At 40.7% G+C, this 26,079-nt stretch overlaps 1 protein-coding gene and 1 long non-coding RNA gene across 3 annotated transcripts in view; both read right to left on the minus strand.

Annotated features, from left to right (window-relative positions):
* Positions 1 to 2,230, minus strand: part of KIAA1217 (KIAA1217 ortholog) — a 355,102-nt gene extending 352,872 nt beyond the window's left edge. The window contains exon 1 of the mRNA XM_064407697.1: positions 2,097 to 2,230. The gene's annotated coding sequence lies outside the window, so the exon portion shown is untranslated. The remainder of the gene's footprint in view (positions 1 to 2,096) is intronic.
* Positions 2,231 to 6,757: 4,527 nt separating this feature from the next.
* Positions 6,758 to 25,640, minus strand: LOC135287136 (uncharacterized). Of its 2 annotated transcripts, XR_010350990.1 has the most exons (5): positions 25,520 to 25,640; positions 16,189 to 16,341; positions 12,069 to 12,134; positions 11,325 to 11,430; positions 6,758 to 8,107 (listed from the first exon to the last, which is right to left on the minus strand). It is a non-coding gene; the product is annotated as an uncharacterized LOC135287136 (long non-coding RNA). The 2 variants fall into 2 exon arrangements; XR_010350991.1 differs by lacking the exons at positions 12,069 to 12,134; positions 16,189 to 16,341; positions 25,520 to 25,640 and adding an exon at positions 11,617 to 11,676.
* Between the last annotated feature and the right edge of the window lie 439 nt (positions 25,641 to 26,079).

Consider the following 26,079-nt stretch of genomic DNA (forward strand, 5'->3'; position numbering starts at 1 on the left):
TAGAAATAAACATCCTCATTTTCAACTCTGAGTGAAAGACAAGCTTCAAAATCATTAACTGTCTCCTTTTGCTTACAGCAGGAGGTCACAGCAAATGTCAAACACAAGAGAGCTGTTCAATTAAGGGCAACCTTACAAAATCCAAACTGTTACCAACAGCAGCCTAGACGTCATCTTTGCCCCAACAAAACCACTGCCCAGTCAGCCCCTATTACACAAGGCTTCACACTAAAGGCTGCCAAGCTTTAACCTTCAATGAGGAGAAATCAATTTAGTCAAGAAACTACACTGCCCTACCAGAGCACTGGTTCCTTAGGCATATGTAAGAAAAAAAGAAAAGAAAAAAAGGCAAGCTAACTTTTCCCAGCTCTTTCTATAGCCTAAACCAAAATCTACACACATGGATACCAGTACAGCAATTGATTACAGAGCAACAAACAGGACATTGCTATGTCAAGCACTGAATGTAGGTAGACAGCAAATTAGCTAATCAGAACATCTATCTGTTAAGGAAAAAAGAAAGGCATAAACCAAAACTAAATAAACAACCCTGACAAAACCAATGATGACTAAGAATACAAAGGCAATCCTTTCATGGGCTGGTGGCAGGGGGGTAACCAAATACAGGAGTTTTATTTAATGGCAATTTTATTGTTGCATATTGAATGCTTTAGAAAACATAGCTAATCTGAATTTAGAATAATTTTTCTGCCATACAGGAAATATATATATATATATATTTCCAGATACAGAAACATTAAAAATACTCAACAATAAACTTCCTCCTCTTATTGTGCAATGATCTGAAGATGTTTTTCTACAATCTAAGCCTGAACTATGGCATTACATAAAGTTTTTGGGCCTATGCACATCTGTGAGAGCTCCAGGTATACACAGGACAAAATCAGAGGAGGTTCTGGCTGCAGAAAGAGTTGTGCACCATCAATGCTGCACCCTGACCACTGTACATACAGCACGATCAGCTGTGTGCACAGAAATTCCTGCATGCATTAGTTTGGGTATTATCAAAAGAATCTGAGATTAGGTTTGGCTTGGGGAACACACAGTTAAGAGAAAATAGTTGGTATAGTTAGTCAGAGATCTAGCTTGATCACTGTATGAAAATGCCATTCTGAGAGAGCTAGAGGATACAGATTTCTGTGCATACTCACTGCACTTCACACAGTTCACAAGGTCAGAAGGAAAAAATAAATAACATGGGTTTGATCTCTAACATGCAGAAAGTCAGTTTACCAGAAGTCTGCAAGATTACATCTTAATGCTTGACATTATGCAATACTTTGCCTAATAGTCTAACTGTGCTTTCCCAGTAAGCAAAAGCTACTGTCCAGGCAGCCTTCCCGAGCTACCAGAGATGTGCAAATGAGAGCTGCTGATTTCCATGGGCAGCATGCAACGCTCATCTGCAGAACTCCAAACAAGGATTTTGAAGGTATTAGGACAGAGAGAGAACAAGAAGTTAAAGCACACTAAGAATGACTGAGTTTAAACAGCAGCACAGATATGCAGCACTAAACATGACATTTAAATATTCTGAAAAGCTGACATCACCATACTGCCCAGTACTGCATGCAGGGGCTGAACTTTGCCAAGCACGAACAAGCCAAATCCTGCTATTCTTAAAGCTAACAATAGTTTTGCTTGAACTCCAGAAACAGCAGAAAAAGTTGACTCTCGGCTGAGAATAGATCACACCTCAGGGCACATACACGGGCAAAGACATGCAAAACACCCCACAGAAACATCTCCCAGACCCTCGCACGGTCCCCGCGATCAGAGCAGCAGGTCCAGGGTTGCGGACCCCGCACTTGGAGCGCTCACAGAGCTGCGCTTTCCTCCCCAGGTCTCAGAGGAAAAGCTCCCGACTCAAACTGCACATTCCTAAAGGATTTAGGCTGGGGTTCTTTTCCTCCAAAAAGCACAGTCATTTTGTTGTGGAAAGCTTCTGACAGCCAAAGCATGCGATACACACAACACCACGCACACCCCACACCCCCCCTCACGTTTTTCGGGAGAAAAGCGGTTTCTGTGGCACTCCAAACTTCTAAGTTTGACACATTCCCAAGTTTACTCACAAGCGGAAGACTCGCAGGCACAGGCGGGCACAGGGGCGGCCAGTCCGGCCGGAGATGCGGCGCTCCCGAGCCGGCGGCTCCCGGGGCTGCCGCCGGTGCCTCCCCCGCGCCGGGAGCCGCTCCCGCCGCCCGAGCTGCTGACGGCACCGGCAGGAGGCGGGGGCAGCGCCGGCCCCCGCCCGCTCAGCCCCACCTGCCCGCGGGGCGATCGCGCCAAGGTCACCCGCTCCCCCGGGAAAGCGAACTTGGGTGGGCACCACTCACTCCGGCGGGGCCGGGGCGGCGCGGAGCCTCCGCCCGCTGCAGCGCGCAGGACGGGCTGCGCGCCCCCTCCTCCTCCTCCTCCTCCTCCGCCGCCGCCTCCTCTCTCTCCCCGACGACTTTCACTTCACCTGCAGGCAGCCCGGCTGCGGCGGGGCGGGCGGCTCCGCAGCTTTCCGCGGGACCGCAGTCACTGCGGCAGCGCCCTCCCGCGCCGCGGGGGGAGCGGGCCCGCCGCTGTCCCTCCGCGGGCCGGGCCAGCCCTGCCCTGCCCGAGCCCGCCGCCCCTGAGGGGGAGGCACGGACCGTGCGGCTCCCAGGGCCGTCCCAGGCCCCTCCGCCAGTGCGGAAGCAACGCGACCCCGCTAGAGGCGACCCCCGCCCCGGGGTGCTTCCCCGAGGCGGCTGCTTGCCTGCAGCTGTAGGGTAGGGATTGCCCCCGTGCTGCCAATCACCTCCTCGGCGAGGGGCTATAAATATTTATTAGGCATCCTAATAGCCGCATCTAGCTAAGCGGAGCGTTTTAGTCGTGCGGCTCCTGCGCTTCGAACCTCCCAAAGCAGGGCTACACCGGCATCCCTGGAACTCGCTCCGGGCTGGCCCCACAGCGGGAAGGGCTCTGCTGCCCCAGCCGGGTGGAGAGGTGCGCCAGAGGGGCATCGGCCTGTGCCCAGTCCCTGAAACGTTCCTCTCTCCTTTTTAAGTGGTTTCCATCAGGGTTTCCATCAGACTTCTATGGGAACATGGTATCAGCAGTTCTGTTCGGACAAACTGGGCTTCCACACCCGAACTGGGCTGTGGAAAATATCTTAAGCAAGAAGCTGAATGCATGAGGAGCCCAGAAACAAGAATCTATGCAGTTATCCATGTAATCTGATGGAAAATGGGGATGAGAAATTACGGAAACTTTCAACAATTTCATGAATGTTTAAAAAACATCAAACAAAATAAACAGAGTCTCAAGACAGAAAGAAATTTATATGAAGGAAAAATACTACATTAATCTCTTCTTGTGGTGATTCCCTCCCCCCCCTCCCCCCCCAATAAAAATTATTCTTGATGCTGCATGGAGCAATACTGGTATTGATTGCAATCTTGCAATACCAGCTGCAACAACTTCTATGCTTGTAAGTTTTGTTTATCTGAGAATTTAAGTGGCAAGAGCAAGAAATATCAAGACAGGCACCATTTAAAAATCTCTGATTATAAAGTCACAAGCTTGCTTTATTTTGGAGGACGATGCTTTTATTTTGCAGGTAGGTTTAAAATGGAATCTGCTAGTAATGCAATTTAATTTTGGTTTCTGCTTTTCTGCACCTCCTGTTCCCAACTAGCTGACACTTCTGTCTGGAAGGTAGACAGCCTGAACTTGGTCTTTCTATCAAAAGGCATGAAGGTTTGCCTGCATATTGTGCTGGGCAAAAACCAGCAGCTATGAAGTTGAATAATCCACTTTAAAAAGAGAGCAGCAACAAAACTTCAATAGTGTATATCCTTCCAAACTTCACACTTGCTCATATAAATAAGATGGTTTCTGCATCTCCCTGTGATTTTAAAGTATGAGATGCTTTAGAGAGGTCTTATTACCAGGACTTTGGTTTTGCCAAGTATGATACACTGCATTTATGCCTGTGGTAAGAGGCAGTATTTGTAATACAGCAATGCACAAAAGCTGCAGCTGAGCTGAAACTCAGTTGGGCTCTTCACTGACCAAACAGGGAGAGAGAATGCCTGTCTTGGAGACTGCCAGTCCAGACTAAGCAGGTAAGATAGGCCAGTGATGGCAGGGGAAACAGGAGCATAGGAAGGTGAAATAACTTACCCAAGACCATGCAGGAGGTGTCTCTGGTCCAGCAGCCCACACAACACTTCCAGTGATGCCAAGCCTTGCTTTAAATGATGCAATGGTGGACTGAGCACAGTCCTGAAAATCAAACGTAAAAACTGTGCTTTCAGTAAGACTGGTGTTATGGTGTATTAATTTATTGAGGTTTTCTTCTTCTTCTCACCAGCTCAAAGCACTAGCAGCAAAAGGTATTCAATACAATTTCATGCTGGTGTCCTGAAACCAGGCTATTTCAGTTGAGTTCTCCTCTTTCTTGCTAAATATACCCATTTCTTGCTGAATTGCAAAATTAATGAATTCAGATTGGGTTTTCCAAGAGTTAGTGAAAATTATTGCTACTCCACTGAAGATACTTATGAACAGAATGATTTTTGAATTACATTTGATTTTACACACCAGAATTAAAAGTACCTTTATGCCCTATATGCCCTTATGTAAAATACAGTAGTTGTGGCTTAGTGTTTTATCATAAAATTAAATACATTTTCCAGGTTTGAGTTTTTTCCTCAAAGTAATGCTAAGGACTTGTTTAGTACCATTATAATGCCTCTTGGGCCATAAATTCATACACTAGAGAGGGTGATTAATCTTAACTGTAAAGGAAACTTCTGAAATATATGAAATCATAATAGGAACAGCATCATTATAATAAACTCAGAAGAGAAAAAATGCCTTTGCATTTAACAATGCTCCAGATTATTTCATCCAAAACATCTGAAATTATCTACCTCAGCATTTTCAAAGGAAGCAATTCAGTCCAGCTGAGACCAACTCTGTGTAATTTCTTTCCAGAAACATAAGAAGGAAGCTGTGAGGGACTGGAAGGAAGATGCTGCCTTGCAAGCACCCATCTAAACACTGTCATGTGCTGCACAAAGAGATCCTGCTGCAGATTTTGCTCTCACCAACACCAGCACTGAAGGGCTCCTGCAGTCCCACAGGAGGCTCCCTGAGCCTTGCCAAATGGCATGACTGAACATCCCACAGTGACTTGTACGTGGAAAATTACTTCCTCTTGTAGGAAAATTCTAGTGATGTTCTTCAGATTCAGTACAGGACCAAGATCCCTGTCTGTTGGCCTAACAAGAGGTTAGAGCCCAAAGCCTTTTAAACATGTATTAATTATTGCAGCAAATAATTTATACCAATGGAGACTGCACTGAAGAAATCCTTGTCTGGGGTTGATTCAAACCCATTAATAATAAATTTCAGATGACTTAAGAAAGCATATGCCAGTCTATTCTTGTGAATTATTTTTTTAAATTGTTTTGAATTGAAATCTTACATTAAAATACTCCATTTTCAGCTGCAGACAAGTACTTATTTGTTTGTGTATTCCTATTGAAGTAAACAAGTTTTTCCTGCAGACAGAATAAAGGCCTTAGAGATGCTAAAAAGTACAATCTTCTCCATTCAGTGGGATTTTTCAAAAGGAATTCAATTTCAATATTGTCTTTATGTAAAGTTAGTTATTTGATATCTGTTAGCTGCTCCATACAGCTCCTGAAATGCACAAACAGGAAGATACCCAAATGCAGCCATTCATGAGTGGAATGCAGTAAGCAAAACATTGAGTCAGATGGAAATATTCTATTACAGGATGAAGATGTACTTTGGTATTCACAATAGAGTTCTTGTGCAGGTGTGTTGTGCTTCCCCAACCCTTTTACAAGAAAGTTCTAATTGTTGATTGCACTCTGAGAAACTAAGGGAATTTTTGTAGCTGTGATATCCATAAAATTTCTGCATTCACTGATTTTATTGCTCTACTGTTTTTCTGAGACAATCATGAGGTTGTTTTAAGTTACTGTTACACCTAAAATTTATTAGCCAAAGCACAATCTGCCTAAATAATCCCTTCTGTTTTCCAAGAGTCAGGTAGGGATGAGGAGTATTAAAACAAAACAAAATGAAACAAACACCAAGACCACCCCCTTAAAAAAAAAAAAAGAAAAGAAAATAACACCACTGAACAAACCAACACAAACTTCCCCCAAAGTTTTATCACCTTTTGAAAGAGCAGAAGGTCTAACACAGTATTTTCATTCCCTCTTTCACTTGCATTTCACCATCTGTTCTTCTACAAAGGAATGTCTAACTTTTCTGAATGGGGGCTAGATACATTCTCTTGATCTCTGGGTCTGTGCAGTGACTTTCACATTGGGCAATGAAGTATTTCTAGCACCTGGATTGATTAAGCACAGGATTGCACTGCTGCAGAAGCGCTGAGGGAAGGCGCAGCTCCCAGAAGTCGCTGTTCACAGCAGCAGAGACACTGCAACAGAACCAAACCCCTGGGGAGGCTCTGAACTTGCATTTTGGCTTCTGAGCCAAATTCAGCCCCTTTGCAGCACAACCTGGCAACCACCTCAATGAGGAATTCATTTAGCCTTTTACATTTTCTGTGGCTAGAGCACTTGTTTTCTTATGGAACAATCTTCATTAATATTTTCCTAGTTCAGCTCTCCAAGCAGGGAGCTCTGCAGAAAAAAATGTCCTTCAGAACTTTCTGCATTTGAAAAAAAAAAAAAAAAGAATACTGCAAGACACAATCTCATCATGGCAACATTCTCCCCTGTTTTGGAGCACACAATACTCCTTTGAACTTCAACCAACAGGGGGGAAAGAGGATTTTAGAAAAATTAGGAAAATACACAAAAAATATTTCTGTTTATCAAAGATCATCACAGCGTTTTGCAACAGTATGTAGCAGAGCACTCAGCCAATTTCAACAATGTTCTAAAGCAAGAGAGAGGTATCAAAAATAATTAAATTCCTATGAAAAACAACTGCTTCGGTGTCCACACCCAGGACAAGACAGGCAGGATCCAGCTATGTCCTCTCCAGTGCAGCAGCTTTTCCCATGGTGGCTTTTCCCTGAGTTAGGAGTTGTTTTGGAATGCTGGCATTTTCCAGGAGCCACTGGGAAACACAAGGTCAAGTCTGTGGCAGATGGCCAGATTTGTCCTATGTGTAAGCTGTGTGGACACAGGGAGAGTCCAGGCTGGGGGGTCAGAGGAGCATCTGCAGCTCCAGCATCATTACCATCATACTTCTGATGTGGGTGTTTGCCACACTCCTGGACCTAATTCTAAACTTGCATTTTCCTTCTGGTCCTAATTCCAAACTTGCATTTTCCTCTGCTTCTCTTAGCAAAAGCCCCCAACTAAATGTTTCATTTCAAGGCCAAGTGGCCTTCTCAGATCCCTCAAAGAACTGAAACTTGTTTTTGCCTTTCCTCACCCTCTTGCTTTAGCCAAAGGAGGACTGATTGACTCCTCACTTTGGCACTGAAGTAGAAATGGGCAATACTCTGCCCCTCCCAGCAATTCAGTTTCACTCACTTTACAGTTTAAATTAATTGCATCTTTTCTATGCATTGCTAAAGATCATTGGATTTCTGGTGCTACATGACCTTCAAATAATCTAGTTTTGAATAAAATATATTGAAGAAGATATTAGAAAATAAAACCCCACAGATAAGTGAAATTTTAGGTTTGAATTCTCCGCTAGACTATGTCCACCAAAATTACATTAAAATGCTGAAAATTACAACATTTCAAGAAAATGGAAATGAACAATGACATTAGTGTTATCAGGAAGACATTGAAAATATTCTCAGTTCTTTTCCCAGCTAAGTCAGGTGCTCCCCTCCTCACTTCAGTAGAAGTTCATTTGTAGATGAGAGAAGACTAATAAGAGGAATATGTTGGAAAATAAACAATTTTTCTTTTCTGGTAGGATATTGAAGTCTCCTAGTTGTCAGTCTTCCTGGGGAAAGTCAGAGGATGGGGACAAATGCTGTATCCTTGGCTTCACTAGCAGCTGATGGCATAAAGATGTCTAGATGCTGCTGAAGCATTGCCAGTCATGGTTTTGTAGAAGGAATTGACCAGGAACTGTTCTGCAGTGTAAGAAAGATGCCAGAGTGAAAGGATTGTGTGTGTGTACATGTTTGGGTTACATGTCTGCTGTTGAGGAAGGGTGGGCAGCTAAATTCCCAATATAAAACCAAGTTATGGAAAGCAATACAAAAAAAAGGAAGCTCACTCTCTCTTCACCTGTACAATAAGAATTAAGAAAAATTCCTGAAACACTAACATGAGTCTATATTTACACTGTCAGATTTCCTCCTGGAAAACCATATCTTTTAGACATTATGGGGTTTTAACTATGTGTGGCTTTTGGTAGGCAGTTAAAATCCCTTTTAACTGTTCTATTTGTAATGGTTTGCTTTTAAAGGTGCTGAAAAAATTGTGTAGATAGTTCTCAGCACAATCTGAAGCCTATTAGAGTCTAATATTTTTGTAATAATGCCCCTACACAGATCCCACAGATAATGATGCCTCTGTTTGAAAAACTTCTGACTGGAGATAAAACAACCTTCTTTCAAGGAGAAACTATGACAACCTGAAGTCCCCAGTTTTGAAAATACATAACTGGGAGGATACAACCAAGGTATTAAAATCATGGATGATATAGAGATGAAAGAAATCATTATTCATTCGTCATCATAATCCAATAACTATAATCCACCAGCTGAAATTAACCAACTTCAAGTTTAAAGTAAAGAAATAACTCTAAGTAAGACAATATTTTAGCCTGAAATACAAATGTTTTCAAAATCATTTAGGTTTTTTACAACCAACATCCAAGGAAAGCTGTTGAATATAGTGATGTGTATGCAGTATTTGCATAGAAGTCCCTAAACTGATATAAATGTGTTGCTTATACTTATTTTTGTTCATACTTACTTTCCCATAGTGATCTGCCACTGGTGACCATTAGAGAAAGTGTACTGAGTCAGGTGGGCCTTTGCTGTCTTCCAATTTCATTACTCTTACCTCATGATTTAGAAGTTCCCATCAAAAGAGAAGCACTTGTGATAAAATGCTAAAACTAATGGTGTCTTTTTTGACTTATGGAAGCCTATGACAAATACATCAAGCATAAAATGATGTGCTTATACATTTATTTCTAGATTTATAGAGTATTCTGTTTTATATTTTGAGTAACTGAGATAGTGCTCTGAGTAGGGAATGTTTGAAGATGGAGCACCATCATGAAAACAGGAAATCATTATATCAACACTTGGAGCTCCAGCTCCCAAAAAATAAGCTCTTGGAAAAGTAGCTAATGGTACAAGATTCATTTTATATACTTAATTATTAACTACTGATCAACATCTCAGAATAGTTTATAACTACTGACAATACCTGTTTGCTTTATAGGGATTGTTATTTCCAAAAGGCTAACAAGAACACAATGTCAAGACTGCATGTGTGATTACTATAGAAAATAATGTACTTAAACTGTGTTTCTACATAATTCATACACTAAGCTAAGATGACATGCTGTCTTTTGAATGGTGACAGTGGTGACATGATTCAAAGCTAAAAATTGTACATTCAACCTCCATAACAAGTAGTAAAACATTGAAGGTTCTTCAGCAGAAAATGTTTCTCAAATTGCATTTGTGCCTGGAGCTAAAGGAGAAACATTACATAGACAGGGTTTGCACTTTAATATCTGTACTGTATTACATTGGTCTGCAGTTTATACTGGTTCCTAGAGTTTTTGATCCACAGAAATCAGTAAATGCTAGATTCAGTGATGCCCAAAGAATTGCACAGGTGTGTTTGGTTACCATCCCTGCCCACCAGCACACCATTTGAAATCGTCAGCCACCAATGCAGCTACAAACTTGCAACAAAAGCTGTATTTTCTATCATTCTAAAATGCACTACATGATAACAATTTTGTCAGGACTCAGTTGAAACATTTTTTTCAGATGAAAGGCACAGCATCACTGTGTGGCAAAAGGAATGGGAAGAAACCTTTCCCCACTACCAGAAATTCCAGCCGTTTCCTGTTCCCAGCTACCTTGAAATAGCTCCCATATCAACTGTCAAACCAAATTTGCCAAGACTGGAAAAGCTTTTGTCTTTTGGATAGGCTGCCTTCACACACATGGTTTTGTGGATATGCTGTGCACATGTCATGCTCACACAGAACCATACAGACGACTGAGTTTCTCAAGGCAAACTCTGCTGACACAGAGATTGCTCTTTTTTTTCTTTTTTCCCTGCCTTTTAAGACTCATCCTATTTGTTTGGGCATACAAAAGTTGCTATGGATAAAAAAAATACTACTGTGACCTAGATAGGTACCCTTTAAGCACCAGTGGTCTCAGCTGAAAAATCACAATGAGGTACTGAGTGCTGGTACTATTGAAATGTTGTTCAGTCTTCCCAGAGGCATCTAATGCAGATTCTGGTTTTGGCCACACCACATAATTCTTTTTTTTTTTTTTTTCCTCCAGGCTAGTAGGCTAAGATGGAAGATCTGAGAGGAAGATAAAGCCATTTGAAAATAGTAGGGTTTTTGGTAAACAGGAAAGTGCTGTTACTCAGTGGTTTTAAGATGACTGACTTGTAATTTTAATATTCCATTAGCAAGAAGTTTTTGGAGATACAATTTTCCTCTTAGGTTGGTAGCATTTTTAGAACATATCAGAATTGTATGAAAGAATGCTGCACAGAAGGAAACAACAGCAAATGGAAAGTATTGAATTAATATTTTATTGCAGGCAAATGAGGCTTTTTTTTAAATTATACCATCCAGACAAGCACCCTTCTCAGTCTGAAAATGTGATGTTGTTTTTCATATATCTTTTGTAGTGGCTGACTTTAGCTGTATAGTCTTTACTATTAGATGCCAAAAAGAAACCAAAATAATCTGAGGTCAAATGAATAATCAGGGAAGAAAGGATCTGTGAAAACATTTTCTAAATTATCTGCCTTACTTTGAGGTTCCAGACAGCCTGTACTGCTTTGATTATGCTCAAGGACTTGGAAAGCATGAAGCAAAGAGCATGGTGAACCACAAAAAATGAAGGGGAAAGGCACAGCAAGTGCTCCTGTCCTCGAGGAGCAGGATGAATTCACTGCTACGTGCATCAATCACTCTTTGCTGCAGGGCCTTCTGAGGGGCACTACACAGCTTAATACAAAGGAGAGAGACATAACTATTTGTCTGCTTGGTTATGTTCTGCTGCTTTGGAGTGTTTCACAAAGGGTAACATTCACTGCACTGCCCCACTGCTTTGATAGCAAACTCACCTTGTCTGAGGTAGCACTCTGCTGTTCCAATTTCTCTCCAAACACAGACTGATATTCATTGCTGCACCACACATTGCAAATTCTGTCAAACATTCCTGTGGAACTACTAAAAATTGTAAAAATATTAGATTTCTTCTGAATTTTGGAACCTGATAAATTTAATTGCATTCTATCACAAATCTGACTATCTATCAAAGATCTGCTACATATTCTGTAGAGAAATACCAGTAAGGCAAACCCTTGTTCCAAGCATAGAGTCCCTCCACACTCAGGTCTGGAAATCATTACTCACATCATGACTGAGCAGGATTTTCTCAGCACAAACTTTTATACATACAGACAGCTTTTGTTAAAGGTATGAGGCAGGTGGGAGGGAGGGAGGCAATGGTTATATCCATGTGATTAGCTGCTATCAAAATCATCTGTGCCTAATAGATACCACTGGTGTCAAAGCTTCAGTACCAAACTGCTGCAGGTGAGAGGACAGCTTCAGTTTTTCACTGCTGTCACCACACATTCTGGTAGAAACTGAAGCCCTGGCCATCCTTGTGCACTGGGGGCTCTGGGTCCAGGGAGGTTAATCCTTATACTGAGGGACAGGCAGCTAAGCTAAATCCAGCCTTTATAGGACAGAAACAGCCCAAGCAAGAGGAAAATGATCCTGTAGCTTACAAGCACTCAAACATTGAGAGTTCCCAGTACCTGAGCCTTCCCTGCTGAACATTCTATTTCAGCCAGGCTTACCTAGGTCTGCCAGGCAATTCTCTCACAGCTGCAAGGACTCCAAATGGCCTGCAGGAAGACCTGCAACTGAATATTCAACATTCAAAGGGTCTTACTTCCTTTCTTTGTTTAATAGGAGCAAAACAACAGTAAGAATTCAAAAATCTCTACATTTTTACTGCACTTAGTTCTGAAAATCAAGAACAGAAAAAGCACAGAAAAGAACAAATTCTTTACTCTCGCATAATATTTTAGGAAATTATACACTTATGAATGCTTTGCTTTCATTTTAACTTAAATAGAAAAGCTGCTATATTTTGTGGATATCTTGTTCCTTTTATTCACTTGTTCTCTATCCTTACTTTGCAGTTTATATAACATCTGCTAATATAACATAGGTTTACCTTTTTTCTCTTCTATGGCTTCATATATTAAAACAACCAGGAAAAATAAATACGGTCTTACTCTAAACTTCATATCTTTTCAGCTTGCTTAGTTAACCATGCATCTCGTTTCTCCATTTATCGTAGAATAGGTTCGTGTGTATTTTAAAATATGGAACTTAAAGCTTTTAATAAATTATGTAGACAAAATTCATTTTAAGACAATATTCAGCAATATTTGGAGATGTTGGAAATGGAAGTTGAGAATATCACATTAAAAATAAAGATTATTGATTCCAACCCAAATTTAATTAAAAATGCTGAATTTTTTTTCCCCTAATACATCAATAAAAGAGCTAATTATTGCTGTTTATCCAGGTGTCTGAGTGTTGTTCAGTTAGGGTAGGGAGGCCAGTCATCACTTGACTCTAAATCTTCCAGGATCCTCCAAGTACCTGAAACTCCATTTGTTGTTTGGCTGCCTCTGGTTTAAGTCCCAACATTTTTTCCACTATACCAGGCAATGTTATGCATGTTGGTATTTTTCCTATGATGGGCAATGTCCCTTTCATGATAAATGTGCAGTTTATTTCACAGGTTTTGCAAAGCAACTCTCAGGCAGTAAAGCCTCACTAACCCTTCTGACTTGGAAAGTGTCTGAGCCAATTATGTAAAAGCTGAATGTCTTTGCCAACTCCGTTACCCATCCAGCTCTGTCTGTAAACAGATTATCCAATTTTATACAGTTTCTGCACCGGCCACTTTTGGATTTGAGTTCACAGAGTGAAATTCAGGAATTTTCTTCTCTTTCCAGCCACATAAAAATGTTAATATCTTGAGAATGTATCACACAAACAATAAAAAAGATTTTACGAGCACGGTGCTAAGATGAATAGCACCCCCGAGATGTGTTGGTGTTTATTAATAATAGGCTCATTTTAAGCACTGAATATATTTTTGTGTGACATAAAGTGTCCTAGCAGAAGGCTGCTGCCATGCAGAGCAGCCCACGCCTGGCAGCCTGTTGTCAGAGCAGGTGAAAAAATGGATCGGGCTGGTTAGATAAGGCTGCTCTCCAGACCCATCAGGAGACACACTTATTCAGTGCTTCCAATTTATTTGCAGATTCCGTTAGCGTAGTCCATTAATTCCAATGTGGATTAACAGTTTGACTGAATTTGTAGATAAGGCAGCCTCATTTTTTGAAGTGCCCAGCACCCAAAACATTACTTGAAATCAACGGGTTATGGGAGTGCACTTAGTACCTCTGAAAATTAAGTTCAAAATTAACTGTAGATGTAAAACCAGTGGCAAATAATTAATTTGAGCATCCTTCTAATGAAGTCAATGACTATAGTTTTATTGATGTTATTTGGTATAAATCAAGCTCCCTATCAGGAGTATCTCCAGTGATTTTAAAAAATGAACTTTCCATCTCTTTTAAAGATGCTCTGTAATACATTCCCATACCTTTACCATGTAGTGCCTCTATCAAGGAGATGTTTTGAAATTTTCTACATTAAGGCTAGTGCATACACCAAGCTGGTTCTGTTCACTTCTCCAAAGAGATTTAAAAGCTTCTTTTAATAAGAAACTGCTGGATATTATTAGTGTCCAGTGGTGCTGCTTTGAGACCCATTCTGTTACAAAAAACAGGAGGGATAGATTTAAAAGGTCTTCAAGAACTATCAAAATTGTGGTGAGAGATGGATGTGAGACACATTGGCACCATTTTATGTGAAATCCACCACAAGACGCTCACGTATTTCAGTTTCTGCTCAGCCCTTATTCACCTGCCTGCACCAGTCCCAGCAGTAAAATGTGATATATACTTCAAAAGAGCCTAAAGGAGTTTTCTTCCATTCCTTCTGAGCTGCCTTCTTCAGCACCAAACATGAAATGTAACCCTTGGATATGTAAAGGGCACATTTCTAGTAGTGTCATAGAACTTCACATTTACAGAATCACAGAATTAATCCACAGGTACAACCTCTGGCCAAACACCACCATGTCAACTGGACCATGCCATGTCCACTCTTTCCTTAAACACCTCCAGGAACGTTGACTCTGCCACTGCCCTGGTCAGTCCATTCCAACATTTAATCAGCCTCTCTGTGAAGACATTCCTCCTAATGTCCAACCTATCATGTGACCTTCATGTTAAAAATATGTTAAAATCCAGTTGTGATAATGCAAAGGTCTGAAATTTCTATCTCATATATTCAATAATTCAAAATACACCAAGGAATACAAGATGTAGCACATTAGTTTGGGGCTTAAAATAATCACAACAAATCTTTATCTAATTCCTTCTTACAGAGAAGTAGGCTGTCCTTTACATCTGAGCAGAGCAGGGCAGACACTATGATTGTTCAAGAGGAATTTGGAGTCTCAGTGTTAGGACCAAACAGTCCCATTTTTAGAGGATCTCTTAAGCTTCTGTTAGACTTGCTAATCCAACAGTAATTAAATAAATAAATAAATAAATAGGTAAATAGAAACCTAGAGGGAAATTCCTAGTGAATGATTGTGCTCCTGGATTTTGTCATGTCCCGAGCAAAGATTGTTTTTCCTGGTCCTTGAAGTGCTCTTTGCAGCAGTGTAAGGGGCTTATTTGTGGCTTGGGACTGGTCTGAACAAGGAGGAAAAGGGCAGCAATCCTCTTTAGCTCAAGATGAAGCCTTGTTAAGTGCTGAGAAAATGTTGCACATCCACAGTTTGTCCGTTGGGTGTTTTCCACAGGAAGCTCACTCATGGCTATTTAGGCATGGTGTGAAGTTGCACAGTCTGTAATCTATTTGTATGACCCTGTACATCATTTCTGCAGCCCCTGTGCTGACACACGTTGTGCTGCCTGGGGTAGACATGCAAAAAGTCTCCTCCTCCCCACAGAGTACCACAGAAACCACCAAGAACAAGTAAAACACAGCATTTTTTTGCCCTTTTTCAGGCCCTGTGAGATTCTTCTCCTGCCTTTTGTCCCTCTTCCTCCCTCAAAACAAGCCAATATCTCCCACCTCCCCCAAAAAACCCAATTCCACCCCCAAAAGCCTCCAAAAGCACAAACATGCAACCCCCCAAAAAAGTCCCAAACTATGAGGAAGACATCTCTTAGCAGGAGTAGAACGGTTGATTGAATAAGTCATCGTCCTTCTCATTTGCAGTTTTCTCTTTTTTCCCCTTTATTTCCCCATTTTCCTCCATTTTAGGTTATCTTTAGTTTAATTAAAGTTAATTCAAGAATTTAAATGAGTCCAATTATATTTTTGCCTCATTTCAAAGGACAGCTTTAATTCTAGAAGCGAGAAAAATCAGAAAATGATGCATGTGTGACTGCTCTTTTTCCCAGAGAAAGCAATTACATCATCTTGTTATGGATCCATGCATTAAGACACATTCACTTTAACTTGTCTCCTTAGACTGTAGGAATATTTTATACAAGGTAATTCAGACATCTTTATGTAACACAAGAGTCTGGCTAACGTTAACATTCAAGCAGTGATGACAGAACATATACTCTCCTGCATTTTGATTTTCATAGATACCTACTCTGTAAATATTCAGACTCTTCAAGTTGGAAGAATATTATTAGCTGTATTTAAGGATTGGATCTTTCACTTGTCTTCAGTTTGGGGAAAAGGGACAAGGAAAGTCACTGCTAACTTCCTGGTTTCAAGGGAGATGAATCAGACATTGTCCTAGCAAATTCCCATGGGGCCACCAAAAAAGCACAGGCACAGAGGAGAAACACGTATCACCTTTCTCCTGCTGGCAGCTGAAAGCTTCATTTCTGAATAGCATGGGGGGAAGTCTCTGTCTTGAGTAATACTCAGCTATGTCTTTGTTGTGTTGATTAGTCATACAAAACACATACAGCACAAAAGCACTGGTGCACTGGGAAAACTGAATTTCTGTGAAAAGAAAGCTCAGGTTATAGTTCACAATGTACAACAGTTTCATGGGAGAATGAACAGTACAGATATCTGAGAAACAACTGGAGTGTAAGGTACGTTTTAGAAATATCTATCCTGACATTGCTGGAGTAAGATGATCAGCAGCCCTGTTTCTGGCTGATTCTTTGCAGGATTTCAATGAGAATATAACCATGCAAGTCCCTGTCCTTTTGGTTCTACAGGCAGCTTATCTATTTACTGCAGCTGAAAGCTCTGATTTAGAGGTGTCTTGCCTTTCTGCCTTCTGGGTTTTGTTGCTGGTATATCAGTGCTCATTCTCACACAGATTTGCTTCACCATTTGGTGGCATAGTACCCATCATTGCAACAAAAACAATCCTCTACCCCAACATTATACCATAGAAAATATGTCAATATTAAAGAGCTTGAGCTCTAACTGTTGCATTTATCAGGTTATTTTCTAGTTCATTATGTAAAATCAGATCTTTGAAAGAGCTCCCTGTCTACAGCATCTTTCTTGTCCATTCAAATCCCTCCCCCTCCATAGACTCTTACGTGTTTCACATAAGACAAGCTATGAAATAATTAAGAACAGTTACAATTTGCTGTATAACTTTGTGCTTCTTCATGTAAAGCCAGCTGACTCACTTTTATGTGACTGATTTACCTGAAAATTAACTAGGAAGAATATTACATGTTAAAAAACTCAACGCTCTTCAAACAAGATCAAATAATGCAGCTCTACTTTCAGTGGCCATCCTTTGTAGACTCTCTACAGAGAAACTTGTTGGTTATATAATCTGTCAATGAGATGTTTGCTTTTTTCCATAAATTTAATTAGGTTTTGATAGATTCATCAGTTTTCATCTAAATTATTTTTGGTGAATTCTAATTGGTTCCTGCTGTGGCTTGGCAGCCACATAACTGATCATATGCCTATTTAATCCACTCATGGGATATTTAACAAATTGTTAGCTATTTCACTGTGCACTGAAGTGTAGCTCTACCAATTCTTTTTTCCTGTCACGCTACTGGGGCTATTATGACAGTCCATTATGTGATTTATTTTGTGAAATAAATGTGAAGTGTTGCAAAAACAACAATATATCATCATCTTTACCCAAAATAAAATAAGGTCAAGAGATATCTCTCTGCTTGTACATGCAAAACACTAATACCTTTTTTTCCAATCTGTGGACAGTAGTTTACTTTTTGTGACATTAATGCTCTAAGTAAGACATATTGCAGTGAAACAGTTATGTGATAATTCATTTTATCCTTCTAAAATAAGTACTTAATTGGTTAAGAGGAAAAGGAATAGGCCTATTTATCAGATGTTTAGGCTTGTCTACCTGGGGAAATAGCCTGGAATAGTTATTGCATACTAACTCTTCAGGAGGACATTCTTAATCCATAGTGAAATTGTGCCTGTGTTCAGCTTAACCCATTCTGGGAATGAGTACAGACTGATCGTTACCCTTTGAATCCACCCTCTGCATTTATTCTGCAACAACTCCCCCACACAGACAAATTTTTAATGAAAATAATGTAAAGAGTTCAGAAACATAGCTGTAAAACTTAGTTTATCTTTTATGCAGTAAAATTCCCACTCTCCTGCCCAGGATTCAGCTTGCTAGGCAGGACTAGAGATTACTTGGAATGTGGAAAGATGTTTCAAATAGGAGTGCCTGAGGTACAGGTCCATATGCTCTCTCTTTTTCCCCAGTTGCCCAAATCATTTATCTTAGGTGGTGTTGAATCTTCTCTTCTCTAATTTTTGGAGGTGCTGGGGGGGAGGGGTTGTTTGTTTTGGTTTTGTTGTTTTGGTTTTTTCTATGGAATGTAGAGAAGAGTACACATGATGCTCTGGAATTTATGGTACTCTTCTGTTTTTCCTAGTAGGATGTGAGCTGCTTGTGTGCTTGGTCTGCAGAGCAGTCCTGCAATACTTCAGCCCTCGAAGGAGACGTGACACTCACTCTTCCTTCTGCTAGCACAGAGAGACCTAATCAGTGAAATAATGGTTTCTGGTCAGACCTGTCAGTGTGCAACTTTGTTTCTCGCTCTCTAAAATAAATCAGGGTAATGATGCCTGTAAAATGGTGTGAAATTTTGAAAGACAAACATGATAGATGTGAAATCATACTAAATCACCTTCTCAGTAGATATATCAAGTTTTCTCAAAATGTGGTAATTTCTGCATGACACAATTCACATAATGTCAGGCTTGAGAAATCCATAACTCAGATATCAGAAAACAAGACAGAGCTGTCAATATGCTAGCCCAACAAACGACGCAAAGTATTGTTGAACTTTGCTGTAATTCACATGCCTTCAGAGACATACAGCAGCTTCTGTATATCCATGTTTTCTTAACAGCCTGTAGTAGGTGAATACACAAGTGCAGTAAAGCGCTGTCAAACCAAACCATTAGGGATGACAGACCCCAGCGGATTAAGTCATGATGGTAAGGTCAGTGGGATGTGAAACTTGGCTAATGATGTCATGCCCTTGTCAGCTTGCATTGGCTAAACACGTTAAGGTTTACCAGCAAGCCCCATGGCTTAGTGAGCACTGCTGAAGGGAATTTCGACCTGAAATAGGTCAACGTGAGCAGAATACAAATACTTGTGCTGCAAAGACTCTCGTTGAAAGCTGGCACTGCAAAAGCCAACGGGAGCTTGGCCAGTGACCTCCATGAGGCCAGGATTTTGCCCTTTGGCTTCTGTGGATATGACAATCAATTAAATCCCTTCGCTTCTGTTCTGTAGATTGGGTTTCATCATATGTCATAAGACATTTGTAGATTGCAAGCTGTGGAGCAGCGAACAGCATCTCATTAAAGATTTGCAGAGATACAAGAATTAATGGGACCCCAGTCCTTCCAGGGCCACCTCACACAGGCTGAAGAACAAAGCAATAAAAGAAAGCCCATCTGCAGTGCAAGAATGATTCTGCTGCAGGAATTAGCTAACGTTTATCATCTGAAAACGAGTGCCCAGGATGCTCTGTGCAGCTGAGCAGAGCAGTGTGGGTAAGTGTAGAGGGAGCCACAACCAGCTTCCCCCTGTCAGAAACCATTACGGTGAGCAGGGCTCAGAGGGAGGAGGTCTCTGAGCTGAGACCTAGCCACTCTGACAGCTGGTGCTCCAGGAGCCAGCCAAGTATTTCCAAAGGGGAAAGAGGCACTAAAAGAGGGGCTGCAAAACAAGGCAGGGTGAAAGTAGGCTGTATCTCTTGGAGAGACAGAGATCAGTGGTGCATCTTATGCTTCAGATAAGCAGCCAACCTTGAAACTCTTGTCTGTCTCGCAGAGATGGTGATTGTGTTTTATGGCAGTGTGGTTTGGTTTTGTATCAACACTCAACGAAAAAGTACTAAAGCTAGCTCCTTCAAGCAGAAATTTTGTTTGTTGTGGGTTTTATTTACTTCTAGGCATAAGCATTACTAGGTTTACCAATTGAGTGAAGCAAAAAAACACCTCCATAGCCAGAGCCACAAAAGCCAAGGAGCAACATGCTCACCCTCAGGAGGCCATCAGCAGAGATTCTCAGACCATAGAGCACCACGTTTGAAATGCTGTTCAGGCAGAATCTCCTGCAATTTCATAGAAGCACAGGTCTGCCCAGCTCTGCTTAGCACATCTACAGGCAGTAGAAGGGAGAGGGTAAAGGTATTATATGTAGCTCTTCTTCAGTGCATTCTATTGTGACACCTTTCAAAGCAGACTTCTAAACTTCTCCAAATTTATTTTTGGAAACATTTTGACTCAAGAACCTTAAAGCTCAGCAGAGTCCCAATGGCAAGTGGCTATGAAGGAGTTACAAATCTCATTCTGACACTCAGGTCCAAACTTAGATTCCAATTAACTTAGGGTTTGGGGTTTTTTAATAGCAAATACGCAGTGGCTAAATTTCCTAGAAGGTTACAGTATTTAAATTGTACTACATTATTTGCCTTTAAATTTTTTTTTCCCCTAATGTGGTAAATAAAACAAGGTAGGAGGAGATAGAATTGACTAATTCTAGAAAGGTGGGGCCTAAGTCTGAGATACATTTAGGCAACTAAAACTAAGGAAAATTTCAGAAGTGCCCAACAGAGTAGATGCCATTGCTTCTGCTAATGTCAAAGTGCCAAAAGAATGGCAATCTGAAAGATGAGGAATAGTGTATTATTAGTGTCAGTGTCAGAAAATGTTAATGAGTGACATTATCACATATTAAAACAGACACAGGGAAGTAGCTAAGAAGAAGCAGGTTTCAAAGAAGGAAAATCTTCTACTTGACAAAAGTTTATGTCATTAAACAGTCTAGGTAAGCACAACATCTCTAATAATATTGATTTAAGAAAGTGGATTTCATGGAATACAGTCACCTCAAAAGATAGAGTAGGGAACTAGCTAAGAGTAATAACCTTCTAGTGAGAAGGCAGATGCTGTCAATCAGGAAAAATCACGAGTGAAAAAAGGAGCACAACAGGACTAAAAAGTGATAATTTTGTTTGCTATTTCCTCAGCTTTCCAGGCTGCCCATGAACAGGCCCATGAGACAGACCTCGGGCAGGGACACTGTGAGGTTCCTGGGACTGAAATGAGAAGATCCTTCTCTGAAACCTGAAGAGCCACATTTTCCTACTGACTTAACCCTCCTCCCAGTTTCAGTGCACATACAGATAAACCTCCAAAGCCAGCAGTAACAGAGTAGATAACGTGTTTCAACAAGACCTAGTTCAGCAAAATTTGAATGATTGTGAATATCCAAAAGCAAAAGGAAATTTGGGGGATTTACTTACATTGTGAATAACCAGAAAGAATCAGAAATAAAGGCATGAACAGGGAAGATTTCTGGGAAGATGAACATTTCAGATAGGACAGAGAGGAACATAGAAGCTTTCTCTCAACAGGTACAAAGATGAAACTACACAAGAGAGGATTGTTGCCATCAGCAGGCAGAATAGAAGCATGTCCCACCACAACACACCCCTAGCACAGAACAAGAGCCAGGAGATTATTTTAATTCATAACCCCTGTACCAGAAGCTGAGCAGAGTAGTCAAGTTACTGACATGGAAATGCTTAAACAAACAAATGACTGGACTGTTATTAGTCAAGGAATAGTCAAGTCCCCAGACTGGGGTCTCGGCAAGTACCAAACCAGAAGTACTGAAGTTAAACAGCAAATATCAGCCAGAAGCCATCACAAAGGCACAAAAAAGAGTTGTCTGTGGAAGAACAATGGAGCAACCAACTGGCATAAGCAATAAAGTGAGCTACAAGTCAGATATTAGCAGGTGAGAGGGAAGGCATCCGAGTAGTTTCACCTAGCTAAACAAAGAGAAGACTAAAATATTACTTCTGTCCATTTTAAAGAAGCAACTTGGCACACTTATAAAGAAAAAGGCATCTAGTTATTTAGCATACAAAAATGTTTCAGAGGAAATATAAAAATGTTTTTGCAGAAAAAAATCAGAATATGCTGTATAACTGTTCTTATAGATATGTATGTAGGACCAAAAGAGTAAGAAATTGGGTGTAGAAGTGTGTTCAGCTGCAATCCCATATATTTTCAGGATTAGGAAAATCAATAAGAATTATCCTTTCTTTACTAATGTACAAATAAAATAAAAAAAAGATCAAAATGAATGCCTTCAGCAAAGTTCCCTTGTTCCTAGTTTCAGACCAGTAAAAAAGAGTTTGAAGAACAGTTTTCAGAGGGCGTAAAAACCTTCTAATTAATCATTTCTTCAAACACATCAGGAGCAGGAAGCTATAGAGTTTGTAGGCCCATTAATTGATCAAAGTACAAAAGGAACTTTCAGAGAAGATAAAGAAGAGGAGGAAAATTAAATAATTTTTTACAGCCTTGAAGGAGTTTGGGGAAATATCTGGGCTGGAACCTTTCTTCATGCATCAGAGAGGATATGTCAAAGGAACTACTTCAGAGTGAGTTCATTTAAAGAATCTATAGAAGAAATTGTCAAAATTAAGGTAAAAAATCATCAGGTCCAGATGATTTAAAGTCTGACCTACTAAAGGAAGCTGCAAGGCATTAGAGATGTCATTGCACAGCAGGAATGGAGGATGGCAAAAGCAATGACAAATTTTCAGGAGTTGCAAGGTGTATCTGTAGAGCTGTAGCACCTCCCAGTTTGGCAGCTGTACCAGAAGCATGGGCAGGACTTAAATAAGAGGATATTGGGAAAGCACAGTACCTCAGCTCCCTCCAGGGAAGGAGCTTGTCAGGTCTTCAAGCCAGACAGAATTCTCTGAAGGTATCCAGTAATAGACCCCGTTAAGAACATGGGCAAAAAAAGGCAGAGGAATGGCCAGGCTGGGTTTGCTAAGAATCCTGTCTCCTAAAGTGAATGCCTAGGAAAGAGAAGGCAACCAGGACAGATGTACAGGATGTTCCTGATGAATACTCCTAGGGTTTCCAACCATTTTAACTTCCATGAGTGCTTTAGGCAGCCTTTGTTTCTGTACATTTAGTAACCTTCACTGGATTTGTGACCTGTGAACTAGACCAGTCTGTCCCTTGAATCCACAAATTACAAATACTGCCTACATTGTGTGGCAACAAACTTTGAAAGCCAACTACAAATTGCATGAATAATCATTTTGCTTTTTAAAATTTTCTAAATATGGCTGCAAGAAGTGTCCTTCAATGTCCCTACTTTAGGTACAAGAAGAGATAGTGAACAAGCAATTCCCACCCTATCCTGCACACACTGTTTGTGATTCATTCTCTAGAATTCCTGAGAAGTATTTGACAATGTCCTTCACCAAAACCACAGTATAGGAAAGGAACTCTTTTGAGGGACAGGTAAAGAGTTAAGGTTTAGAAAAGGAAGAATAGTAATGAACAACCAATTTTCTCCATGCAGAGAAGATATCAGTAGAGTCTTACTGGGGTGTGTGATAAGTCTGCCCTGTTCAACGCTTCTAAATTACCTGGAAAAGGAGGTGAACAGTAAGATGGCTATGTTTTCTGTTGATAAGGATTTAGCTCGTGAAAAAAAAAAAAAGTACTGCAGGAAGCAAACTGACTGGATGATTAAGTGGCAGATGACATTCAAAATAGATAAATATAAAGTAGCATGTACAAGAAAAACAATCAACTTTATATACACAGTGGCAGTCTTTAAATTAGCATTCAGGAATGAGATCTTGGAAATATAACAGACAGTCTATGATAAAGTGTCAGAGCTAAATGCTCAGGAGTAATTTTAAAAAAAGGCAAATTGAATGTGAGAAATTATTAAGAAAGGAATAGAGAAGGGAGAGAGAGAACATCATCCCATGCTGCATAGGTATGGGGCTACCACACCCTGAATACTGTGGGCAGCTCTGACACACAAATCCCCATAGTGTGCAGCAGGTCTGAGAAGGGTTCAGAAGTGGAGTATTAGGATGACAAAGGTACCAAGTGGTTTCTGCATCTAAAGTGATTAAATAGATCAGGCATTTTCAGTCTGAAAAGAGGTGACTGAACAAGACTGTAAAAAAGGTCTATGAAATCACAAGTGTATAGCAAACCTAAATAAGGATCTTGTGTTCATTGTCTTTTCTAGTGCAAGACTCAGAAAGTATCAAAGAAAGACAAAAGATGGCAAATTCAAAACAAAGAAAAGAAATAAAGCACACAGCTGTGAAAAGTCTTTCCATAGGCTTTCACCAGAGTTTCCCAGGTTTCAGAGAGTGATGAGTCAAAACAGGATAAGTAAAAAACTCAATCCAGGTCTATTAAATATGCAGAAAAAATGCGTATCCCAGGAGCCATGGTTCATCAGGAGCTGAGATATTATGCTGGGGGAGGGTTTATGGCTTCCCTGGCTCTGTACTTCTCTCAATGCATCTACAGATGGCTGCTATCAGAGAGAACATAATGGATAAAACTAATCTTTTGGCTGTGCAGGTTTAGACTTTCTTGTGCTCGATCAATACACTCCAGATTTTAAGATTCACAGTTAGTAAAATACTTTTATTTTTTAGTCTAGTGAACCTATTTGGTATGGGCAACACTGACAGTGAACATAGAACCCCACTGCACTATGACAGTGATGGGGTTTTTTTACTGACTCTTTATAGTTCCTCTCTTGATAGCTGAAAGATCCCTTGTGAAAGAAATAAGCAAACAAATTGACACAGCAGAACTGCTTCAACAGGAGGTCTGACTGTAGCATGTCTTCAAGTCTTCAGGATTGCTGGAGATGGGCAGTTATGTTGACCCTGGCACATTGATTTTGGCGCAGATGGAGTTCATCTCTTTCATTGAAGACTTAGTTCAGGGGTAGACATGGTGGTGGTGCTGGGTTAACAGTGAGACTTACTTGATGATCCTAAAGGTCTTTTCCAACCTTAACAATTCTACAGTACTCCTCAATTTTAAGTACATCAGATATCAAGAGGGTAGCTTAAATTTTGGTTTTTACTTTGTAGTAAGCACAGACTGCCAGTTACAGAGCTCAGAGTTCAAAGCTTGCTCTGCTTCTGCTGAATTCAGTAATACTGGCTGGCACTATTTCATGCCATTGATGCCAGCAAGTCCTGGTTCTTTTCTGGGGTCCCAGCTGGGAGGAATAGCCAAGGGGTTTGTAAATGGGCACATCAATGGCTCAGGTAGAGAGCCTGAGAACAAGTCAGGGATTCTGTAACATTTTCATAGTAACAGGCTTGACTGAGACACACATGGGACTAACACTTCCTCATGTCTTCCCCACCAAAGAAATTTAGAGCTACAAGATGTGCCTGGCTTTGCTTTGCTGCACAGTGTGTGATGGAGCAGGCACTGCTCTCCGTGCCAGTGGCAAAGTGGGGACTGGCTGGGAAGTGTTCAGGGCCACAGGACTGGGACCCCAGGGCACACAAGGGTCTGGCACACGCTCGTGTGTGCACACACAGCCCCAGCAAGGAGGGAACAGCAACCAGGCTGCTCCCCTCCAGGGCAGAGGCCACTTCCCCACCACCCAGCCCCCAATGGGAAACTCCTCAGGCTGGCCAGAACCTCTGTTCCTATTTACTGGGTATTTACTGTACCTACTTACAGAAAATCTAGAGTACTCTCTTAACCATAATTGCACAGGGGAGAGGAAAAGCCCATTAAACTGTGATCAACCAGACTGCAGACAGAATTTAAAACATAGTCCTACTTTAAGGCAGTACGTGCAAAGCCATCCTACCTCACATCTCTAGGAAACTTTGACAATCCAAGGACCATCCTCCTCACAAAGAGAGCATTGCTTCAAGCTTTCAGGGTTACAGTGCCCCAGCAGTTCCAATTACCTCCAGCTACAGTTAGTGTTAAGCACTCTGAAAATCAGAGCTTTAAGGGCTTGATTTTCATTGCTTTTACCTGAGATGCAGCTGAAAATGCTCAGCCCATTTATCCCATCAGTGGGAAAAGACACTGAAGTGGTGAGGAAATGGAAGGAAACTTTGCTAGATACTTGCTAGTATCTTAATAAACTTCCCAAACTGGAATTGAAGAATGCAAACAACTCATGGCTCAGAACTGGCAGCACACAAAGTCTCAAAGAAAAATGAAATAACACAAGAAATCTCCATGTGTTCTTAGCCAGATAATTGAAAAACATCCTGCAAATTGTTCTGACATGTTTTTGAACTTGCATTTTATTCTGTGAATTGATGTTAAACTGTGACCCTTTGCTGGGCCATTTGCAAATAGAAAGATTGTCACATTAAATCATTCTAAAATACAACCACATTTACATTCCAATTT

Source organism: Passer domesticus, chromosome 1, assembly GCF_036417665.1.
Source record: "Passer domesticus isolate bPasDom1 chromosome 1, bPasDom1.hap1, whole genome shotgun sequence".
Taxonomy (NCBI): domain Eukaryota; kingdom Metazoa; phylum Chordata; class Aves; order Passeriformes; family Passeridae; genus Passer; species Passer domesticus.